This window comes from Sciurus vulgaris (assembly GCF_902686455.1).
Source record: "Sciurus vulgaris genome assembly, chromosome: 10".
NCBI lineage: Eukaryota > Metazoa > Chordata > Mammalia > Rodentia > Sciuridae > Sciurus > Sciurus vulgaris.
This window is the reverse complement of record NC_136470.1, coordinates 58489664-58507464: the sequence shown is the minus strand read 5'-3', so window position 1 is coordinate 58507464 and position 17801 is coordinate 58489664. Positions and strand designations below refer to the sequence as shown.

The window sequence follows — 17801 nt, the reverse complement described above, 5'->3', positions numbered from 1 at the left end:
AGATCTTTGAAAGAATGATTTGAAACACATCACTTTTCATTGGGGTGATGGGGGATAGTTTTTCAATACATTTCAATGTATTTTCTTGGAAATTAGGTGAATAGGAATTCTATGATTATACCAACTAATTAGAGTTAGAAGATGGTTTAGAACTTTACTGGATGGCAAAACTGAAGGCAACCTTGGACATTGCCTTAGAAAATGAAAATCTATTCAGTTCATATGTTTAAAAGTTATTAAGATAATGAAGAAATCATATGTAGTAAACTTAGGGATTAGGCCAAATTAGCTAGATACTGTACAAGTTTCTGTTTCTTTTTTTATCTACAGTTTTATAAATAATGACTTCAGAACCAGTAAATAAGTAACTAGACAATACTATTCTCATTAGCAATATAATAATCTCTACAAAAGGGGCTAAAGAGACACTTAGGTAAAGAAGCTAAAGGAAGATTTTCCTCCTTGAAGATTGGATATGAACCCCTAGGATTATGCAACAAGGTTCTAGGAAAATTTATCATTTTGCAAAGTGTGTCCTATATCTGCCCCCAAAGTAGAAGCCCTGCAAAGATTGCTGTTTTCAGCATGTCTTAGAAGCTAATTCATTTTTAGAATATATCCTAGAGCAGGCAAGAAGTAACCTAGACTCCTATCACAGACTAAGAATAAGATGAGAACAAAAGAGTTCATGCTAGACTGTGAATAGCTGTGGAATAAACTCTATCCAAGATAAGGGGACAAATCCTGCAGCCTGTTTGCCATACGTTTACCCAATCTTATGGAGAACAGCTATTATTTGACCCTATTTATTATGGTTTGAATCTGGAGTGACCCCCAAAGCTTGTGTACTGAAGGCTTAGTCCCTAATGCAGCAATGTTCAGAAATAGGGCTTTCCAGAAATGATTGCATCTTGAGGGCTCTAACATCATCAGCAGATTAATCCACTTGATGACTTAATACCCTGTCTGGACTCCTGGTGGGTGATAGAAACTATAGGCAAATGGAGCACAGTTGGAGCAAGTAGGTAATGGGGGTGTGCCCTTGGGGACTATATCATATCCCTGATCCCTTCCGCTGTGCTCGCTCTCGTTCTCCCTCCCTACCCCTGCCCCTCTCTCTCCTCTCTCTCTCTCTCTCTCTCTGCTTTCTAGATGCCATGAGTTGAGTAGCTCTCTTTTGACATTTCTGACACGTCCTTCCACCTTCTACTCTGATGTTTCTGCCTTGGAGCCAGCCAGCTATGGACTGAAACCTCTGAAACCATGAACCAAAATAAATCTTTCCTCCTCTAGGTTGTTTTTCTCAAGTATTTGTTATAGAAATGAAAAGCTGAGTAACACAATATTGGAGGTGAATTTTTTGTTTGCATATCTCTTGTTTGTAAATAAATATTAATAAGAATTTCTTTACTGATTATATCTCTGCTAGAAGTCTTAATTTGTAAAAACTAAATGTGATTCTTTTTTTGCAAAATGTAATTTCTAATTCTTTGGCTTTGTCAGAACAAATTCTCTTCATAAAATTAAAAATCACTATTATTGCGATTCTAGTTAGAGTAACATGTTAAAATAATTGTGTAGTTGGGAACTCTCAAATACAGTTTAATCCCAGAAGGAAGCAAGTCTAATTTGTTTGCTTTCAAGCTAAATAAACTCTTGAAGGCAAACATCTCATTTAGAACCTAATAGGGTTTGTTTGTTTGTTTTTTAGCAAAGTCATTGAATTTCGCATAATAGAAATAATAAAGAAAGAATATAAATGTAATTGCTAACATACTGTTTTACAAAACTAAGTGTGGGTCTAATTCTATACTAAATGGTAATACAATAACCAAAATCCTGGGTTTGTGGAGAATCATGTTCTCCTAATTTAGGGAAGAATTAGCTACTTAAAAGTTGGACCCTTATTCTCATGTCATTTTATCAGCCTTACTCTTACAAGGATATACTATGTCAAGTTATTTATACATAAAGTTTGTAGACAACATTCCAAATTATCAGATGTTCTTTTTTTTTTAAGTTCGTTTTATAATATGTGAATATTATTTTGAATTTAGGTTTTTATGGTAAAACATACTAATCTAAAGTCATACCTAATTGCTTTTTTCAGAATTCTTCTCTAGATCATTTGGTCTTTATGTCTAGTATTTCACAAATTCTTTTTCTCCAAGCCTTTCAGATATACCCAAGGGGAAATACAGATTTATGGTCAAATCTTTATTCAACTGACTTAAGAAAAATAAAACTACACATTGTTTTGAGAAAATAGAGGCTAATTAATTGAGAAATGTTTCTCACTTTTCAGAAATAAAAATAATCTGGTCACATATGAGGTTTTTTCTCAGAAACTCATTATCTTCCTTCATCAGAAGGAGTTGGCTCCAATATCATGGTAAATTCCATTCTTCCTCAACTTCTGACTCTGTCAAAACCACAAACTCTCCCTTAATTTTGGCCAACATACTAATAACCTTTCACTCAACACAGGCTATTTAGGACATTTAGATATTTCCACTTTGTATTCAATGGAGAAAAAAAAGAAACTAATTATTTTGGGTTCAGTATGCTATACTGGTCATCATTGGATTAATTTTTAAATAGCTTAAAGATAATGGGAAATAAGTACTAAAGAACCTCATTATTTAAATCCATTAGAAACTTCTTGAAAATGACCTTGCATTCATAGTAAATAAGTCCCAAATTTATTTGACACTGGGTCATATTTAGATTTTCATTTTATTCTCACAAGCTGTTGATTCTAGGCTTCCTGATTGAGAATTACAAAAGAAAAATCCTCTTTTGTTTTTACACATTATAATATATACTTTGATGAAATACTATCATAGAGCAATATTTTATTTGTGTACTCTCCATAATGTTGCAACCAGGTGGGTTTTTTTGCAAACTAACTTATCCCTGTTGTCTGGCATCACTTGTTACTATTGCCAATTTTCAAAGACAGCAAAGTAATTTTAATATTAGCTTAAACAAAACAGAATTAGGAAAATGAATATGTTGCCAAAAATACAAATATGCTGCACAACTGAAGATCATGGATTTTTAAAAATATGTCAATTGAAATGGATTGTATTCATAGTTCTGTTTTTAGCATTGCTTATAGTGATTACTCTAGGGTAGTTATATACCCAGATGCCAACTTGGATTTGCTTCTCATTGGAATCATGTGTCTAGAGACACAGTCAGAATTTCTTAAAGAGTCAATAATTTCAGCCAAATTCTAGGATATGCCACTGTAGTAATGCCTCAGTTATGACCAAATAGGTAAGACTCAGGAATTGATTCCTTAGTCTGAGTTTGCCTAAACCAGAGTAGACATGTGTGCTACCTAAAATCATTTGAGAGTTTTGTTGGTATACTATGCCTACATTTTGTAATTTTTGTCCTATCTCCTCCTTACTTTTTTCCTCATTATTTCTCTCACCCTTTTCTCTTCTGTTGAATTTATATCCTTCTTTTTTTTTTATTGATCTTTATAAGACCTGACAGTAGTGCCCATAAGTGTTGCACAACTGCCCTGCTGGATTTAAATCTATATTAGAGTTTTAATACTCAGACTAGACTTAGATCTTTTACTAGTTAAGAATTTTCCTAATCTCTGATTCTTTTTTTTAATTTTAATTTTTATGGTCTGCATGTTGATTCATTGTACACAAATGGGATACAACTTTTCATTTCTATGGTTGTACACAATGTAGATTCACACCATTCATGTAATCATACATGTACATAGGGTTATAATGTTTGTCGCAGTCTACTATCTTTCCTTCCTCCAACCCTCCCCCCCCATTTTTCTCTATACCATCCAAAGTTCCTCCATTCTTCTCCTGCTCCCCTGCCAACTCCGTCCCCGTTATGTATCGCCATCCACTTATCAGAGGAAACATTTAGCCTTTGGTTTTTTGGGCTTGGCTTATTTCACTTAGCATAATATTCTCCAACTCCATCCATTTACTGGCAAATGCCATAATTTCATTCTTCTTTGGCTAATATTCCATTGTGTATATATACCACAGTTTCTTTAGCCATGCATCAATTGAAGGGCATCTAGGTTGGTTCCACAATCTAGCTATTGTGAATTGAGCAACTATGAACATTGATGTGGCTGCATCACTGTAGTATGCTGATTTTAAGTCCTTGGATATAAACTGAGGAGTGGGATAATTGAGTCAAATGGTGGGTTCATTCCAAGTTTTTTGAGGAATCTCCATACTGTTTTCCAGAGTGGCTGCACTAATTTGCAGCTCCACCAGCACTGTATGAGTGTGCCTTTTTCCCCACATCCTCGCCAACACTTATTATTGCTTGTGTTCTTGATAATAGCCATACTAATTGGAGTTAGATGAAATCTTAGGATGGTTTTAATTTGCATTTCTCTAATTACTAGATATGATGAGCAGCACTGTTTCAAAGAGGAAGGGGGCAGGAAGTATGCTGTGAATTAAGAGATAAAGATCACCCATTTAGTCTCAGTTCCTGATTTATTGAGACAGAGTTTCGGACTTAGTGGAATAGTGGTATCTGTGCAGACCCACAGAAGATTAACTTATATCACATACCTTCCCTTGGCCCCTAGAGGTCATATTTATGCCACTTATTTACCATGTGACCTAATGCAAACTATTTTACCTCTCTGTTCATCCTTTTCCTCATCTGTAAAATAGAACTAATCATGTTACCTCACAAAGACATAAAGCATTGAGTACAAAGTCTGACACATAGTTAATATTCTAATAAATTATCATTATATTATTTTATATTTGGTACCTATACTCAGGAAGAATTATGAAATTTCTACAATAATGCTTCCACCACTTAAGAAATATTTTTATAAACATCAGCTTATATCTTTAAATGGGGTCATAATGAAATTCATGTAACTATCACTTTGGTAAATCTTTCTAGTTCTTGCCCTAGTGAATGAACATGCAATATGATGATAATAGGTAGTAGTAACTGGCATTTATTAAGTGTTTTCTATGTTCCAAGCACTGATTGCCTTGCCTTTGTAAGTGATAGACATGTTATTTGAGCTTTTGCCTATTCAGTTAGTGACAATATAGTATATGGTTAAAGCTCAAATTCTGAACCCAGGTTACTCCAGTAAATATTCCAGCTCTAACATGGTTGGACCTTGAGGGCAAGTTACTCAAACACTTTGTACCTCAGTTTCTTCATATGTAAAATGGAATTTATTATAACATCTCCCACAATGAGTTATTAAAAGATGAAATGAATGAACGTATCTAAAGCACTTAGAATGGTGTCAAAAGAATAACTTATTATATATTGGTCACTATTTCTGTGTGCTTTTATTTATGTAATTGCAATTATACCTCTTTTTTAAAAATTGTATCATGAGCATATTTCTGCACATTGCTAAAAATTATAAACTGTAACTTTAATTAATTAATTTATGTAATCTGTTGTTCTTAAAGGTTACTGTCAATACTCAGCTGAGTGCCAGGCTTGGTCAAGCTCAGCAGGTTAGAGTCAAACCAGGAGGCCTAGAATCTGATAGGGAAATGGCAGGGCAGAGTAATACAAGAACTGGAGGTTAGAACATAAGTAAGCATAGGGATCATAACATCTGACAGTATAGATCAATAGCAAGAAATGGATCGTGCCAATGAGTCATCTTAGAGAAACAAGTGGTGAAAGGCCCATTCAAAGGCAAAGCATGGAAGGTAGGAAACAAAAATGAAGAGTACTTAGAAAACTGAATTAGAAATCTTCTATGCTTACTCATTGCTGCAAGAGTGTATAATCAGACCAACCTGTAGGCTGAAGCTGCTATTACCTTTTATCAGTTTGTGTGAGCAGCTTTTGCAGGGCACTTTATGACAATACTGGAAGGATAATATTTTCCTACATAACTGAAAAATGTAGACTTCCATAATGATAATGTATGTATTTTTTTAAGTTTTTAAGTGAATCAGTTCATAGTTTTTGATTTGAATTTTGAAGCTGAAGTACCAAAGAACTCTACATGTCCCATATTTCTGGGGAAATAGATGTGGATGAATATTTATATAGATTTTGAATCATTAATGTTGAGTCTCTAAATAATACTGTTTCTTAAGGAAATGTATCTTTTTTTTCTTGAGTTTTCTTTTTACTATGAAAAGTAAACCTTTGTTTGACTTTACTGAAATAAATGAAGACTACTTAAATGAGAACAAGCAGAGGCTATTTATTCAGAACTTACTATAGCAAGGGTATCAGCCAACCATCAGTTGCATTTGGCAGAGACTCAAAGGGAACTTAGAAGACTTTTTTCAGCAAAACAGAGATGGGAAGCCTTCACATATGTTCAGTCCATTTTATGTCTAAACCAACATAGACCATTTTATGTGGTTGGTTAGGGGAAGATACTTGGATTTATCTAAAGTTTGGTCCTACATTTAGAGTGGGCACTGGGCAAAAACGGGGAAGCTGGCCATCACTGAATAACTTCTGTTTGGGGTTGATTGCTACAGAAGTTGTGGTTTGGCTTCCTGGACTGGTTACTGCAGATTGTGGGTCAGAATTCTGTTTCTTTAATAATGGCTACTATTGTCTGTTGTCTGTTTGTATATTTGTCTCTAAACTTCATTCATTGACAAAGGAAAGTGGCTTTTTAAAATCATCAATTGATTAGTCTTTAATATAGAATGGATTTTTCAAATCAATAGAAATAAATATTAGTAATATTTATTCTTATTCCTCAGAAATAAGGAAGATTGTAAAGTGTGAAATCAGTTTTCAACTAACCCTTAACAAAGACCCTTTTCTTAATTAGGCAATACTTATTTCTAAAAGATTGAACATTGTAATGATTTAATGTTAGGTATTTAATGTAATGAACAAATGTTGTAACATGCTTTAATGCCCGGTAGATATTGTAATTAAAATTTTGATTAATGAATTAAATAGATTTTTTCCAAATTATAATTAAATGTTGCCTGCTTTGTTGGTTTAAGAGATAGTTGGGAAGGCACCCCCTTCATTTCTCCAAAATGTCTCTAGTAATTATGTAAATCTTCAGATTCATTACAAGGAATTTAGATAAAGAGATTATTTTTTAAGGCTTTGGAAATATTACAGCATGTGTTTCTAATTATTTCAAACCTTTGATTCACTGAACTGCTTTTTTACATCCTTTCCTATTCTTGAGTATCAGATTTTCTCAGAGTACAGCTGTAAAAAGAATCTTAAACTTTAAATTTCAACTTCGAGCAATTGAGTTTTATTTTAACATAAGTAAACCATATAGGTGTTGCCTTAGGTAATTCACAGCAGGAAACCTTTTGGGAAAAGTCATTGTGCTAAGGATGAAATCATTGCAATAGTCTTGAGCCCTTGGGCTTTGTAGTCACTGTGAGAGCTAAAATCTAAGAGGGAGGAGAGAGGCCTTCCTTAATCAGCAGGTAGAATTCCATTTAAATGAACCTGGAGGGACCACAGAATTGCTATATTAGATCTCAGTCTCTTTGAATTGGAAGCCAAATCCTGCAGAAAGTTACAATAGTAGACTTTTTTCTTTTTCTTTTTCTTTTTACTGTTGTAGATAAATCTGTATCTGGAAGCAAGAGAGGGTATTTTTCTCATTCCAAAGCAGTAGAGAGAGTAACTTGTTTTGACCTTCTACAGCATTACTGTATTTGGATGCAGTATAAGAAAGTGTTAATAAAATTTTGCTTTTCTAAATATTTCTGACCTGCAGGGATTTATAAATTGTTATTGATTGAGAATAAAGAGCATTTCTTAAGCCTTATACTCCGGTTTTGGATAGGATATATCAATAGGATTCTTGCATCTATGAGCCAAAAGGTATAATATATTCCTGGGCTAGGATATAGGAATACATTTTATGTATATAATAGTTATTAAAATGGAATTCTGCCTGTTATTTGAATAATGGAGAAACTACATTTATAATTCTTATAGATTTTCTGGTAGACAGACCTTCTGTTAAGAAATAGTCTTTAAATTATAAAAGAAAAAAACAAGGCACCAAATTTAAAAATCAGCTTTTACAATTACCAGTTACAAATGTAAATACAGGTGGCAATAAGTTGGTCTCCATGAGGCTCCATGCAGGAGTAATAGCTCCAATTACTGTCACAAATGTTTGTAATCGTATCTATTGCCGCCAGACAATAAATGCTTTTTAATATAGCAAGGCCATAAATGTACATGCTGCTGTTGTTTAAACAAAATGCAATTTTCAGCAAATTTATCCTTGAAACACCTGCTATAATCAGAGAGAGGTGAATGCTATCAAAATAAACTGCTTAAATTAAGTAGACATACATTTTTAGAGCAGCCTGCATGATTACCCGATTGCCACGTCATCTCAGAATGAGGGAAAATACTCACTGATGGACTTTTTAGCAACCTTTCTTTAAAAAAGACTACAGAAAACAATATTCTTTTGAACTATTATTTTTAAACAAGGTGTTATTTTGTGAACTTAGCATACTATTTGCAAGGTCAGTTGTTTTGCTTTGTTGCATGTGGGTCACGGATAGATATCAGGGTTGGGGGAAAGAATACTGTGGTTAAAATTATACTGTAAAAATGCAGCAAGGGGCTGGAGAAAAACCCAGTCGTCTTAAGTAACTGAAAAAGATTTTTAGTTGCTTCTGTCACAGTCTTGTTGAACGTTCAGGATATTCTTTGTTTAAAGATGGTTTTGATGATGCTTTCCTTTCTATTTACCCTGAGTGTGATAAATGTTTCAACTAGATGGGGAAAAGGTTCATTTATCACAAGTGAAAATAGGAAAACAAGTATTTTTACTTTAGAGATTACCATCAGCTGTAACGAAAGAGCATCAATAGTGATGACATATTTTAAATAAAGACTACCCGTTTTGTAAATACTGCAGAGGGAAGTGAGTAACGCCTCACTGCTGATATACTTCAAGTAGACGTTGTGATTGAGAGCAGTGAATTAATACTTATTGATTATAATTAAAATGTCTAGACTACCTAAATATTTCATTATTGCAAAGTATGATTTAATGTTTCCTGTGAATTACTTAATATAGAATATTAATTGAAGCAGAAACCATTTGTTATGTGGACCTTCCTACAAAATGTCCTTTTTATTGGCTTGACTCATTTTTCCAATCAATCATTCTAGAGTGGTTCTATCACTGAGTTTTATTTAAAATTCCTTAATATTTGTACAAATTTTGTGCCCACAGTTTTTATGCCATTAGATTTCATTCTGTTTACTTACATCAAAATAACAATTTATATTTCTTGTTTTTTGAAATATGCAGGAGATGATTGTTTATTGTTTTTGTTTGTTCATTTTTCTTGGGGGACGGGTGTTGAGTATCAGTATGAGATCCACATTGTGATTAGTAGATGCCTGAGGTTGGAAAGGACCATCAAGGTCATTGATCTAGATCGCCACAAGGGTTACTCAGCATCCCATGAAATAATTAAATTCTGATTTCTGATTTGACCTCTGAGCATCTGCCTTGCCAAATCTCTTCTCTAGGCTTATAACTCCTTCTAAAGCCACTTTTACTGAGAAGATCTGTATGGCCAAATAAAGAGTGTGAGTGGAGTAAGCATCAATAATAAGTCTGAGTCAACATATGAAAACTCTTTAGTAACAGATGGTATTCAGTAAAGATAATCTCTCAGCACACATTAGGAATATAATTATTTAACTAACAAGGTATTATATTTAGAGATTGTGGATCTTCAGTTTCAGTTCAGTTATAGGCAGGTGTGAGAATCCCAGTGAATGTTATGATAGCATCACTTGTCCACCATGCACACTGTTTAGTTTTTCTCTACATTGAGAGAAATATCTAGAAAGCAGGAACTTCCCTGAGAAAACACATATTTCTAACAACCATTATTCCCACATCCCCTTCAACAAAGAGACTGCAACATATATCATGCGTATATACAGTAGTCCCCCCCTTATCCACAGAGTATATGTTCCCAGACCCCCAGTAGATGCTTGAAGCTGCATATTGTACTGAGTCCTATATACATATATTTTGCTTTTCCTATATATGTATATCATATGATAAAGTTTATAAATTAGGCATAAGAGATTAATAAAAATAAGTATAATAAATTATAACCATATACTGTAATAAAAGGTGAAAGTGATCTGTCTCTCAAAATATCATATTGTACTATACTGCACTCACACTTGTGATGATGTGAGATGATACAATATGTGATGACATGAAGTGAGGAGAATGATGTAGGCATTACCATGTACCATTAGGCTACTAAGATTACTTGAACACAAGCACTGCTATACTTAGCTGATCTGATAACCAGGAGGGTTACCAAGTGACTAGCAGGCCACTGAGCAGCCAGTGGGCGGGTACCATATGCAGTGTGATTACTCTGGACAAAAGAATGATTCATAACCAGGCAAGATGGAGCCCAACAGCATGAAATTTCATTATGCTATTCAGAATAGCACACAATTTACAACTTATGAATTGTTCATTTCTGGAATTTTCCATTTAATATTTTCAGACCTCATTTGAACACAGGTAATCAAAACTGCAGAAAGTAAAACTACAGATGGGGTTGGGGTCGCTAATGTTCTCTATTCTTCCTAAGTATGTGTTTATTTCTTTGAATACATAAAAGAAAAATTATATTTTCATACCACAAGGGTGTATAACAAAAGACTAAGCTGCTGGCAATGGAAGAAAAATGTCACATTTAAAAATTCAGGAAAGCTATGTTCTGTAATTATCCTTCAACATGATGGGAATTTTTCATTAAGAAAGTTAGTCAATATCATGAAAAAGTTGTTTAATTGAATGAACAGTCTCATGCTCTTTATTTTTCTTTCAAACACATGTGCTCACACACAAATGCATACATAAACATAGATAGTGTTTAAGCTACAAATTCTGACGATATGAACAAGAAGAGATTCTAAATCTTCTTGTGTAAAGTGGTAAAAATAGAATACAGATGATTTTTTTTTTACTAGTGAAGGGAGTGTTCTTTGTGGAGGTGGGAGGGACATACTTTGCTCATGTTCTCGCAGAAAATATGATAGACTTGTTCCAGAAATATTTGTTATGGTGAATTTAGATATACACAGATCATTCTATCAAACCATCCTCCCGTCACTGATTTCCTACCATCAGATTTGCAAAAATATTCTATCATTGACCATAAATGAGTTTTTAAACATGCCACAGGAACATTGATATTCCACATTAAAATCTTGAGACTGATTACTCTTGGACTGCAGCTCACATTTTCCCTGCCTCTCTACCACTGCAGATACAATTATAACTTTAATAACTAAGTCTCTTTCCCTGTAGTTGAAACAGAGCTGTGCTGTCCAAATCCCTTTACAAGCAAGGACATGCTGTCCAGCTGCAGAAAGTGTGGTCAGTAGACAGCCTCCAGCTGTCTACTCTCCATTGGCAGGGAGCTACCTAACTCAAGATCTCCTCCTTCCTAGGGCAGCTTGCATCTGGGCATATGTGAACTGTCACCAGTTTGGGGCTTTTATAAAGAACACAGTTGTGAAAATTCTTCTACATGTCTTTTAGTAAACTTATGTACACATTTCTACTGAAACTTCTATTAGGAGTGAATTTTTAGGTTTTGATGTATATACATATATGTTCAACTCGAGTAGACCTTGCCAAATAGTTTTTGAGAGTGATTATAAAAATTTATACCCAATAGTGAGTACATGAAAATTTTAATTGCTTTAGATTTTTATGACCAATCAGTAGTTAGTATTTACTTTAGTCATCAGGGTAGGTGTTTTGTGATACTCATTGTCATTTTAATTTGCATTTGCATTTAATTTGTTGACTAATGAGGTTGAAATACTTTTCATATTTTTATTTGGCATTTGTATACTCAATTGTAATTTTTGTGGTCTTTTGATTCATAGAAGTTCTTTATATATTCTGGATAGAAGTTCTTTGTCAGATATATATACTGCAAATATCAACTATTTAGCCTATTTTTTCATTCTCTTATTTGTGTATCATGAAAAACATTGGCTTAGTTTTAAATATGCTCAAAATTGTCTATTGCAAGGGTGAGTACAGTTAATAACTTGCTTAAGAAATTTTTGCTTATCCCAATATTATGACAATATTACCCAGTTTTCTTCCTGCTTTTTTATTGTTTTTGCCTTTCACATTGAGATCTGCAATTCATTTGTGTAAGTCAGCTTTTGTGGCTATGACAAAATACCTGAGAAAAACATCTTAAGCAAAGTTTTATTTTGGCTCCCAGATTCAGAGGTGTTAGCCCATGGTTGACAGCCTCCTTCATTGCTTTGGGCCTGAGGTGAGGAAGAACAACATGGCAGAAGAGTATGACACAGGAAAGCTACTCAGCACATGGCAGCCAGAAAGGAAAGGAGGGGGTGCCAGGTGTAAGATATAGTTCCCAAGGACCCATTGCCTTCAAATAGGCCCCACCTCCTCCTGGTTTCCACCACCTCCCAATATTCTATTCAGCTTGAATCTATCAATAAATTAATCCAATGATGAGATTAGAGGCCTCATAACCCAATCACTTCCCAAAAGCCACACCTCTGAATATTGTTCCATTGTACTCCAAGCCTTCAATACATGAGCCATAACATCATCTAAGTTTTAATTTTTATGCATGTGTGAGGTAGAACTCAAGATTTGTTTTTATATGTATATATGCAACTGACCCAACCATTTATTGAAAAGGTGTCTTTCACCAGTGTACTGCTGTTATAAGTCAAGTAAGCTTGCATATCTGTGTCTGTATCTGGACTCCTATCATTCTACTTGTTATTTGATACTAATGAAAATGGTATCCTTTAGATTTTATTTTCTGTTTATCTGTTAGTATATAAAAATACAATTCTTTTTTATCTTTATAGTAAACTTGCTAAGTTCAACACTCAGACAGTAGACCTGTAGATTCTTTGTTTTTTCTGCATTTATGTCATCTGCAAATAATATCAATCTTAACGCTCCTTTATAATCCTTATGCCTTTTGATCTTATCTTGCCTGCTGTACTACCTAAGAACTCTAATCTTATGTTGGATATATGTGGTATTATCCATAAGAAAGCTTTTGATATTTGGTTTCACCATTAGGTATATCAGCTTTACAACTTTTATAACTATTTTTTATAGACTTTTATAAATATCTTTTGTTTCCAGTTTGCTGAGTTTTTATCATGAAAGGATATTAATTTTTTAATTTATATTTTTCATTATTGAGATGTTCATACAGTTAATCTTTTTCCCTTGTGAATTATATTGATTGATGTTTTAATTTTTTTGGGGGGTGGGGTACCAGGGATTGAACTCAGGAGCACTCAACCACTGAGCCACATCCCCAGCCCTATTTTGTATTTTATTGAGAGACAGGTTCTCACTGAGTTGCTTAGTGCCTCACTCTTGCTGAGGCTAAATTTGAACCTGAGATCTGCCTCAGCCTCCAGAGCCGCTAGGATTACAGGTGTTCGTTCTCCACCTCGCCCATCAGTGGTTTTATTTTTAATTTACATATAATGATTATACATATTTGTAGGGGATAGCATGAAAATTCAATACATGTATATAATGTGTAATGTCAATTAGGGCAATTAGCATTTCCATCTCCTTTAACATGTATCATTTCTTTAAGGAACCTTCATGATGTTATTCTATTTTTGCATAAAATATATAATATTTGTGAACTATAGTCATCTTACTCCCACATAGAACACTAGAACTTCTTCCTCCTATATATTTTGGCACTCATTATCTGTTTTCCCTCTGCCCCCCTTACCCTCTACTGTTCCTATCTCAAGTGGCCATGACTCTACACTCTACCTCTGTGAAATAAACTTTTTTATATTCCACATATGAATGAGAGCATGTGATATTTGTCTTTCTTGTCTGCCTTATTTTACTTAACATAATACCTTCCACTCCATCAATATTGCTGCAAATGCCAGGATTTCATTCTTCTGAATGGCTGAATGGTATTTTTTGTGTATATGTACCAAATTTTCTTTCTTCATTCATTCATCTATGAACACGTAAGTTGATACCATATCTTAGTGATTGTGAACAGTCCAGCAATAAACATGCAAGAGCAGATGTCTCTTCAAAATACTGATTTCCTTTTGATATATACCTAGTAGTGGGATTGCTGGGTCATAAGGTACTTTCTATTTCTAGTTTTTTGAGCTTCCTTCGTACTACTTACCATAATGCTATACTAATTTACATTCATACCAATAATGTGTAGGAGTTTCTCTTTTTCTGCATAAGGAAAAAATTTTATTATTCCTCTGCATAAAGAGCATTTGTTTTTGTTTTTTGATAATAGCCCTTCTAACTGGGGTGAAGTGATATCTGCTATGGTTTGAATGTTAAATATCCCCCAAAAGCCGATATGTTAAAGGCATGGCCATGAGCCTATAGTGCTATTGAGAGATGAAGGAAATTTTAAGTGGCGATGCCTAGTAGGAGGAAGCCAGATCACTGTGGGCATGCTATTGAAGGGAATATTGGAACCTTAGCAACTTCCTTATTTGTTTCTGGCTGTCAGGAGGTGAAAGTCTCCTCTGCCACATGTACTTCCAACATGGTGTATGATGTTGCCACAGGCCAAAAGCAACAGGGCCAATTAACAGTGAACTGAAAACACTGAATCTGTGAGCCAAAATAAACCTTTCCTCCTTATAAGCTGATTTATTTCACTTGTTTTTTACAGAAACAGAAAGCTGACTACCTCAGTATATTACTGTGATTTTGATTTGCATTTCCCTGGTGATTAGAAACTGAGCATTTTCGGCCATGTATATATCTTTTTTTGAAAAATGTTTATTCAGATCATTTGCCAATCTTTAATCAAATTATTTGGTATTTTATGTTGAGATTTTTGGGCACCTCATATAATGTGAATATTAATCTCTTGTCAGATGAATACTTTACATTTTCTCCTATTCCGTACTTTCTCTCTTTACTCTTATTTTCTTTGTTTGCAGAAACATCTTGTTTTAATGCAATCCCATTTATCTATTTTTGACTTTTGTTGCCTGTACTTCCAGGATCTTAGTCAAAAGATCATTCCTCAAAGTCCCTATGTTTGCTTAAAATTTTAAAGTTTGAGGTCTTACATTTAGGTCTTTTATCCATTTCTAGTTTATTTTCATATAGGGTGAGAGATTGAGGTCAACTTTCATTCTGAGTATGGATATTCAGTTTTCTCAGCATCTTTTATTGAAGAGATTGTCCTTTTCTCCCAATGTAGGTTTTTGGCACCTTTGTCAAAGATCATTTGACTGTAGATGTGTGGGTTTATTTCTGGGTTCTGTGTCCTATCCCATTGGTCTATGTACTGATTTCTATGCCAGTACCTTGTTTGGGTTATTATAGCTTTCTAGTATATTAGGTATTATGATGCCTCCTGATTTGTTCCTTTTGCTCAAGATTGTTTTGATTTTTTGATGTCTTCTGTGCTTCCATGTGAATTTCAGAGTGTTTTTCCTATTTCTGTGAAGAATGCCATTTGTATTTTAATGGGGATTATATTGAATCTGTACATCACAGATTCAATATAGACAGTTAGATAATATCAATTCCTCCAATCCATGAACATAGGATGTCTTTCCATTTGTGTGTGTGTCCTCCTCAATTTCTTTTATCAGTGTTTTGTGATTTTAATTATAAAGATCATTCATTCCTTGTTAAATTTATTATTAGATTTTTGTACATATTGAAAATGGGGTTACTTGTTGAATTAACTTATTCAACAAGTTAATTATTGTATAAAATGTTATTTATTTTTGTATGTTGATTTTGTATATGGAAACTATTGAACTCGTTCATCAATTCTAACGTTTTTTTTTTTTAATGAAGGTTTTTTGTACATAAAATTGTGTCAGCCATCATCAGGGACAAATTGAGTTCTTTCATTTTTCCTTGAATGTGGTTTATTTCTTTCTCTTGCCTGTTCACTGTGCCTAATACTTCTAGTTTTATGTTGAATAAGAGTCATAAGAGTCATGAAGGTAGACATCCTTGTTTTATTTTAACTCTTAGAGGAAATGCTTTTAGTTTTCTCCATTTAGTATGACTCAGGCTTCAGGTTTGTTGTAGGTAGCCTTTATTGTGTTGAGGTAATGTTCTTCTATATCTAATTTGTTGAGTTTTTTTTTTTTTTTATCATGAAGGCAAGTTGAATTTTATTGCTTTTTCTGCACATATTGACATGATAAAATGCTTTTTGTTCTTTATTCTGTCTATGTGATGTATGACTTTCATTGATTTGCATGTGTTGACCCATCTTTGCATCTCTAGGTCAAATTCTACTTGATCATGGTATATACTTCTTTTCATGTGCTTTTGGGTTCAATTTGCTAATATTTGGTCAAGAATTTTTGCATGTGTTCATCAAGGATATTGGTCTATAATTTTCATTTTTTGTTGTATCCTTAACTAGTTTTGGTGTCAGGATAATGCTGGCCTCATAGAATGACTGGGTGGAGAGGTTGTCTCCAGTTTGGTTAGGATAAATTGCCTCTCCAATCTCAGGATTTTTCACTCTAAGCCTCAGGGAGATGTGGTATTTCTGCTATTTGAGTTCTGGGTAGCTGAGCTAAGAGAAATGTTGCCTCACATTACCCCTCATCTTGCCCCCAGAACCTCATAGGATGACTTCATAAGAATCCTCTCCTTTTCAATTTTTGGAATGAATAGTTTGAAAAATACTTATGTTAGTTCTTCTTTAGAAGCTTGATAAAATTCAACAGTTAAGCCTTCCAGTCCTGGAATTTTCTATACTGGGAAACTTTCAATAACTGGTTCAGTCTTGTTACTCATTATGTGTCTGTTCAGATTTTTTATGTCTTTGTGATTCAATTTTGACAGGCTATATATGTCCAGAAATTTGTCCATTTTGTCTGAGTTTTCCAATTTGTTGGTTTGTAGTTGTTCATAATACTCTCTACTGATTCTATTTATTTCTGTGGTATCAATCACAATTTCTCCATTTTCTCTTTGAGTCTTTTCTCTTGTTAGTCTGGCCAAAGATTTGTTGATTTTGTTTATATTTAAAAAAAAAAAAAAACTCTATTATTGGTTGTCTGTAATTTTTTAGTTTGTCTTTCATTTATTTATCCTCTGATCTTTGTTATTTCTTTTCTTTTGTTAATTTTAGGCTTAGCTTGTTCTGTTTTCCTAGTTCCTTGTACTAAATTGTTAGATTTTGTTATTTGAGATCTTTGTATCTCTCTAAACTGTGAACATGTGCAATAAATTTTCTTCTAGTACTGCTTTTTGCTCACATGTTGTGTTTCCATTTTAATTTGTCTCAAGAATTTTTTAAATTTCCCTTTTGATTTCTTTGTTGACCCATTGGGCATTCAAGAGCATGTATTTTAATATATTTGTACAATTTCTAAAGTTCCTTGTGTTGTTTCCAGTTCTATTCCATTGTGACTAGAGAAGATACATGATATGATTTTGACTTTTTTGAATTTTTTAAGACTTGTTTTGTGACCTCTAAGATATGATCTCTCCTGGAGAATGTTCCATATAATGAGACAAATATGTATTATGCAGCTGTTGCATTAAATATTCTGTAAGTCTGTAGAAGGCCTTTTTGGTTTATAATATAAGTTAACTGCAGTATTTCCTTTTTCTTTTGTGTTTTTGTTGTTATTTTGATTTGGTTTTTGGGTTTTGGTTTTTATGAGTTTTTTTTGGTTTGGATGAGTAATAGTCATTGATGAAAGTAGAATGCTGAAATTCCCATCTATTGTTGTATTACAGCCTATCTCTTCTC

General features: G+C 33.6%; 1 protein-coding gene across 1 annotated transcript in view; it reads left to right on the top strand.

The window, feature by feature from the left end:
• The window catches only part of IFT57 (intraflagellar transport 57), a 59893-nt gene that overhangs the window by 22883 nt on the left and 19209 nt on the right, over positions 1 to 17801 (top strand). The window lies entirely within an intron of this gene.